This window comes from Rhamphochromis longiceps, linkage group LG22, assembly GCF_057381845.1.
Source record: "Rhamphochromis longiceps isolate RC_006_pf linkage group LG22, R_longiceps_female_GT1.1, whole genome shotgun sequence".
Lineage (NCBI taxonomy): Eukaryota > Metazoa > Chordata > Actinopteri > Cichliformes > Cichlidae > Rhamphochromis > Rhamphochromis longiceps.
This window is the reverse complement of record NC_140577.1, coordinates 16,187,396-16,195,127: the sequence shown is the minus strand read 5'-3', so window position 1 is coordinate 16,195,127 and position 7,732 is coordinate 16,187,396.

Below are 7,732 nucleotides of genomic sequence, written 5' to 3'. Positions count from 1 at the left end.
TTATTTTTTTCACCAAACAACCCACATATGCTCAACCATAAGAATATAAGCCAGTGCATCCAGTTATCCCAAATTTCTAAAAGAGTTCAGATGGGTCACGTTCACATCAGTCATGATGAAAGTCCTGAAAAACTGGTGAAGTCAGAAAATTTAAGGAAAACTGAGGCTGTGGGAGATGAAGAAGATATTACAGTAACTCAGACATTTTTTTCTGCTTATCCATTTCAGGGTCACAGAAAAGGCTGGAATCTACCCCAGCTGTAGGAGGGGAGGCAGGTTACACTTATAACAGGTCACCAGTCTGCCTCGGGGCTAACACAACTGCTCCTCGACTGGCTCCTCGACTGGCCCCACAGCAGCTTGTGCTCCCACCCTTACATCATTTACCCTGAAAACACATATGTGTCAGAGCCGGATGGAAATAGGAGCATTTTTAAACATGCAAGACTGGGACCAGTCGCAGTTCTCGATGATTTTGTTGAACGGTGAGATGAGCCCAAACTTCAATTAAACAGTCTGACACAATGGTCACTGCTTTCAGAAAATGCACTCATACACAAGAAGTCACGTACTTTAAGGGACGGAAGGCAGAATTTTTTGAGTCTAATAAATATCTTAAAAGATTTACTGATTGAAAGCTGAACTTTGAAACAAACTATGAAGCTGCCAGCAGAGGAAGAGAAACTGTCCTCTTTGTGCTGACTAAGAGCTCTTAACGACCAAAAGCTTCTTACAGCACTGAACTCCTCTCTGAGCCTCAAATACTTGGATTTCCACAAGGACACAGATTACTTTGAGCATGCAACCACTAGGTGGCAATCAGACATTAATCTGTGACTCTGGCGTGGAGTGGAGACCTGCTTGAGACTCTGCAACAAATTAAAGCTATGAATCTTCAGGCAGCAGCCATGCTCTATCACGCAGTTTGCTAAATATATATGTAACATTATATATATATATACATTTTTAAAGATTTTATTACATTTTTAAAATCTCTTGTAAACAACTGTTTTTTAGGGAGATAGAAGATATGCTCACTTAGCAGTTTAGCCTCTTAAATTTAAAATAATGACAAAGTACATGAGCGGAGAAAGACTCTTGTTCTAAGTCTGCATGTCAGTAAGTATAATTAGAGAAAGGTACACAGACAGTGTGAAATACTTACTTTCTTACTAAAGAAAGTAAGAAAGTAATGCATGTATTTTGGTTTGAAGTGTTGTGAAATGTTGTGTCATCACATGATTTCACATTACATCATTTAAAACTATTGATACTTTTTAAATAATATAAAATGATCATTTTCAAATTAATGCAGGGTTTGTAGCAAAATGTAAGAATGTAGTGTCTTGTTTTGGTTTGATATTTTTTTATGTGTATATGTGTGCGTGTGTGTGTGTGTGTGTACACTTGCATATGGTCTGGTTATGAATCAGTGAACAATGATTTGTAAATTATTAAATAGTATTGAGCAGTGTAGGATCACATAAGTGTAAACATCACCCTACTCTTTTTCAGGCATGTAAATTGTGTTGTATAAAAAAACTCAACGTTGTATTTCTTTTGCTTTGTTTATTTTCTGTTTTCATATTTACATGTCAGAAATAAAACATTTAATCAGTCAATCAGTCAAGTATCACGCTTGTCATAAATACACAGTGATAACACCCCTAGTTTGGACGGTAAAATATTTGCAAAGCTTGCATACAAAGCTTGTCTAACCACCTGTCATACATGCATTGTAAGCAAACACAAGTTTGCCAGGAATACTGCTCTGCAGCTGTAGTTCTTTGAGATAAGGTAGAAATGCTAAAATTGAGGAGGGATATTTTAGGGCCACTTTTCTTGTTTGATCAAACACATTTTGTAGTGTTGCTGCAGAGCTTTACATATCACCCTCACCTGATGAACCTGAGGTGTTTGCTTTGATGTAATTGCCTCTGTGTGTGTGTGTGTGTTATGCATCAAAGCATCAGGGAAGGTCATGTGTGCAAGGCGACTGCAGATCAGCAGCTTTCCTGCTTTTTACTGTTGCATAATCTCAGGCTCTCCTCTTCTTCTCCCTCTGTCCTTTCACTCCTCCTCCACACCTGTGTCTGTCTTTTTCTTTTCTCTTTCTCCTCTTCACCGGCTCCTCCCATCCAGCTCAACCTCACCCTTAAGCGTGTACGGAGCTGCAAGCTTCTCTCTTTCTGTGGCCAAGAGTCATTTAGGCTTTCATTAAGCCAGTTCAGATCTCCAGCCAAGCTCCACTTCCATCTGCTGCCACATCTGACAGCAGGTGGCCTTTTAGCAATGTGCTGACTCACATGGTAAACGCAGCGATTACATCTCCGCCTCATTGCACAGCACTTTCAGTGCTCTTCGTCTCTGATCACGTGATTCGTGTCAGATGAGAAGGTCAAAGGAGAGTTTGGATTTTTGGGGAAATACCAGTTCTTCCAAATAAACACGTCACAATTCATTATGACAGAGTTTGTGGCGTTGCATGTTCGAATCTCATGTCTAAAGAAAGGTGACAGGTGTTACAGCTGGCCTTAGGTGTCACACTTCACATGACACAGCAAAGAGAGAACAGAGAAAGGAAAAGTCCTTAACTACACTGCCTGTAATAGATCGCTGACATGAGGCCCATCCTTACTCTGCTTATCGGCAGCACACAGCTCTGAAGTCGTGCCTTTTTTTCTCTGTATGAGCAGATAAAAATAAAACAAAAAGCCATGGAGAGGACACAGGACTTTTATATTTATTCAGTGCTGTCTTATCTACTTCAACATTTTTTATTTTTGTTTTTCATGTATATTTGAAATGTGGAGGAAAACACAAAAATGTGCTTCATTTAGATGATTTTTTTTTCCCTTGCATGAATGTACCCACGAGGGCAATTAGTGGACTTTGATATTACCATGTGAAACATAGTCAAGAACTAAAGCGAAACATAAAGCTCCGGCAGTAAAAAGTTCACATTTGCACAGTTTCTTCTAGATTGTAAGGTGCAAAGGTTTGTGTTCATTTAAATATAAAAAGAAATGCAATAAAAACTCATATTTACTCTTAGATTTAAAAGCTTTTACCATTTATTCAAGTTCTGTCAAATAAATGTTCCCAAAGTTACACATCTCAAAGGTGCTCTACTGGATTTAGATTGTTGTTGAACATTGTAATGTTCAAGAAACCAGTTTGAGATGATCTGAGCTTTGCAGCAGCCATCAGATGATGCAAGCAACATTTTTTTCTAATCTTCTGTTATCAAATTTCAATCAGCCTGTGTGAACTGCAGCCTCAGTCTCCTGCACTTAGCTGACAGGAGCGGAGGTTGGTGTGGTCTTCTGCTGCTTCAAAGTTCGGAGATGCTCTTCTGTATATGTTGGTTTTAACAAGTAGCGATGCTCAGTTAGAATTTCAGCTGCGTGCCTGAATGCAGTGAATTGTGCTAACAAGGAAAATGAACAGGTGTACCTAAGGAAGTGGACAATGAGTGCATATTGGCCCTGTTACCTCACGGCACAAACCTTCTTTACTCCCTGCATGTGCCTGGTGGCTTTAGGTGCAGACATGAGCTTCAGTGAAAAATCTGAGTGGTTGGTGAGGCCAGAAAAGCAAACCCATTTCCAGGTGTAATGAGTACCGCATACCTGACCTTTATTTAAAGGTCAGTTTTTCTTCACTTACATTAATGATCAAAATCCTGGAGACTTATCTCTACAACGTACAAACTGCAACAATGCAAACAAGTACATCATATCGACTGTACTTTTAAAGGTACAAAAAGATACTCCACATTGTTTCACTACTATTATTTGAACAAACAAAAGTATCTGATTATTTGGCTGTTCAATTCTAAAAAATGAACAATAACTGAGTAAATAAATAAATGAAAACAGATGGAAGATCTCACGGCTAATTAGGGTAATAGTGACATGAACAAACGAGGGAGGCAGAGACTGACAGCTGAGAAGAAAGGATAGGTTTGGCTTCATCGCTCTGTGAATAACTACACGGGGGACAAAAGTTAGTTGTGCGTGCATCAAAATGAAACTTTTTATTGGTTAAACAACAGGACAGTTTTTCTTAAGAAGTGCTCCTGAATCCCTACTGAGATTTCCATCACAGGAACATGTTTGTTTTTAGTACCATTGGTATTGGTTTCGGGCCTTTTCTCTTTCTTGCAAAGATTTCTCTGTATTCTCTAAATCTTGGTAATCTTATGATGACAAATATTAGGTTGGTGAAGTGTTTGCATACACAGCGGCAAATCCCTCCTGATAGACTTCTAATATTGCACTTTATCTTTTGTCCCCAAAATTATGTTGTTGGCATTAAATTCAGAAATCCATCCACAAATAACCGATGTGCTGACTTTGTGCCTAAAATAATTTACAAATCACAGCATTCTGTTTGCATAAACTGTATATTTTACACAAGATCCAGACAAGTCTGTCGTTGCTAGAGGACATCTGCAATCCATTTCTCTCAGTAAAAAGTTGGACTATTTCATATATATAAAACACCTGTCTTCAATGACTCAGGCCACTCTGTGAAGCTGGGCTATTCTTTCAGAGGACATCCCCTCCTGCAGGTGCTGATGTCGTGCAGAAGCAGAAACCACACACATACATGCAAAGCTGACACCTGAGTCGCTGTGAAGAAGCCTGGCACGCAACGCGCATCGTGTTCTGGTTGAGAATAAATTCACCTGCTGGGTAATCCAGTCAGCCTGAGCATTAGCCTGCCGTGCATGACGTACAGCGCAGCACAGTGAAGTCGCAGGTCAACTCAGTGAAGCTGCTTTTGTGTTCTCATTGCTTCTCTCTGAACTAGCATTTGTCTGCAAATACAAAGACACATAAATAATACTTGGAAATCAGACATGTCTATACAGCATCAGTTTGTTAATAACTTTTCGGACCAGTGCCGGGAGAAATTTTTGAAAATAAGAATATAAACTCACTGAGCAGCAAAGACATCATGATGCAATCCTCCATGAGAATCTGAGTGCAAGTTTTTTGAATGTGCAACTTTTCCTTAATAAGATAACAATCCTCAGCCTAGGGACGACTGCCAAACAGCTTAGCTCACCTCCAAACTTTGGCCACACTCCTCAGCAGGTTCAGCAGCTCAAGGCTGGCTCTGTCTGATTAGGTAACAGATAATCATTAAGAAGAGGTTGTTGGGCCTCTGCTGTGCTGCTCAGTGGCTTCTCCATCCAGAACCGCCTACTTAGCCTCATCCGTAAAGCCGCTGTTACCTAATGATGGAGCCCGTGTAGAGCCATGGGCTGACTGATTTAGAAAGACTCTTTGCTGTTTGAGCTGGGGCACACCAGGCTTCACTAGTGTGCGTGTGTGTGTGTGTGTGTGTGTGTGTGTGTGTGTGTGTGTGTGTGTGTGTGTGTGTGTGTGTGTGTGTGTGTGTGTGTGTGTGTGTGTGTGTGTGCAGCTCTTCAATGGACAGCCAGTCAGATCAATGTTATGCAAACCTATTAGTCAGAGGTTGCAGTGTTGGCTTCACACAATACTCAGGGACTCTAGCCCCGGGTCAAACACGCTGATGAGCTCTCACCTCAGTTAAGAGTAACAATCGGTTAAAGGCAGCAACAGAGAACTGCGGCTTTATATCATCAAACAGTGCTAGAAAGACATTAATGTCACTGCATTAACTGCATTTTGTCCTTAAACAAGCATTCGTGTTTAAATTTGTACCATTTTCAAACTTGAAAATTGATGCATTGAGATTTTAGCAGCTTTTCCATCTGTCTGTATGTTATGTTTGCATATACGGTTAAAACCCAAACTTTTAAATGCAGTCTAATTTTGTTATATTTTTGTACAATCACATTTCCAGAAACATGATTTCAATCGAAGATTTCTGTGTAACGCATAGTTAATAACGCAATGCAATGATCCAGATGTGCAGTGGGTGGCAATGTTCTTATAGAGTGCAATACTATCTTAAATGATTTTATTTCACTTATCATTGTGACTGTTTCACTATAATCACTTATAAAATTGTGATTTTCTGTGTGTTTGCATTGGACAATTCACAATAAAGGAATCTGAACCTGGACCTGATGTGACTTTGAATGTGATCTACTGGGATTTTCCACAAAAACATTTCTAGAGTTTGCAGAATATGATCTGAAAAACAGAAAATAACCAGTGAGAGGCAACAGGGACTTAAAAACCCCCCCACTTGTTACAAAGTATGCAGAAGAGCATCTCTGAATCACAACATCATGAACTGTAAGCAGCGGGCTACAGCAGCAGAAGAGCACACTGAATGCCACGCCTGTAAACTGGTACAGGAAACTGAGGCTACAATTCACAAAAACTCACCAGAGTTAAACAATAGAAGACTGCAAAAATGATGATGAGCCTTTATGTTTGTTGTTTTTGCTAAACAGCATGAAAGCATGGATCCATCCTACCTTGTATCAACAGTTGAAGCTGCTTATGTTGTGATCATACTGATTGCACAAAACTGTATTTGTTAAACTTTGAATGATCTACTGGGTGTGCTCGCTATCTCCCTGTTTCAACAGATGGTGTTTCATGATCAGATTTTGTTGTTGCAAGCACCACCGCTATGTTTATAAGCTCATCTATTCAGGAAACAAAGTTAAGTGAATCTGAGCAAGGGAGGCCATCACCCTGCTGAATAATTATTCTGAATTCTATTGTAATCCTTTATTACATATTTCAACACTAGAAAGAGATCAAAAGAAGCTGAGATGATTCCTGTGCATGGATATGTGATTAATGTTCATCGAACATTGTTTTGTACAGGTAATGGATTGCTGTGATCAGTGTGATGAGCATTTTGCTGACTCGACAGGAGGGAGGGGGTTCTCGGTGTACTTCATAAGGCCATTAAGAATATACTCCCTGGAACACAGTCTGAATAATCCCTGTGGCTTTGACTTCCTTTAATCATCTTAGCCAAAGCATGGCTCCCAATGTGCCTGCATGGGAACACCTGTACTGGGCCACAGCAAATGGATGGTGGTTATCATCTTAATCACCCTCCTGTTCCTCATGCAATACTCAGAAATAAGCAAGCGCATTTATGCTGATCAAGAGAATGCAAAACAAAGCAAGTAAGCTGAACTTTAATGCAAATGACTGAAAATGTAGTCTTAGTGTCAGCTGTTTATCTTTATCATTTGAATCCATCCGAAGGTCTAGTTTGCACACATCCCACATTAGGGGAGAAACAAACAGTACGGCAGGTAAAAGATACAGAACGCATGCAAAACTGGAGAAAATGTTTAAATAAGAGCCGGAGCTGCCATAAACTGTGTAAATATTTAGTAAAAGGTGGCGCTGTATGTGCAGCGTTATTTAATTTTTTTAATGGTAAATAATTTGTAAGCAATTAATAAGTAAATAAAAGTATAAGTTATTTTAATGCTTTTTAAATTATTTTAAACAGGTTCTTGATCTGTATTCTTGTGTATGTGCATCAGGTGGCCATTAGCCACAAAATGACTTATAAAACAATTACTTCTATATGTTTATAGACCATTATAAAACATTAATAAACATTAATAAGCACATAGATGCTATTAAATACAGTGGGGTTATGTTTCATTTGATATACTCTTTAGTAAACGAACAACTTGTGGCTACAGTTTTTAAATGCTAATCGCCATTCAGGTGCCGGGCTCCTGTTGCCAGGAAACCGTGGCTTCCCATTGGCCGCTGCCGCTCCACGTGATGCCGAGCCTTGACGTCAC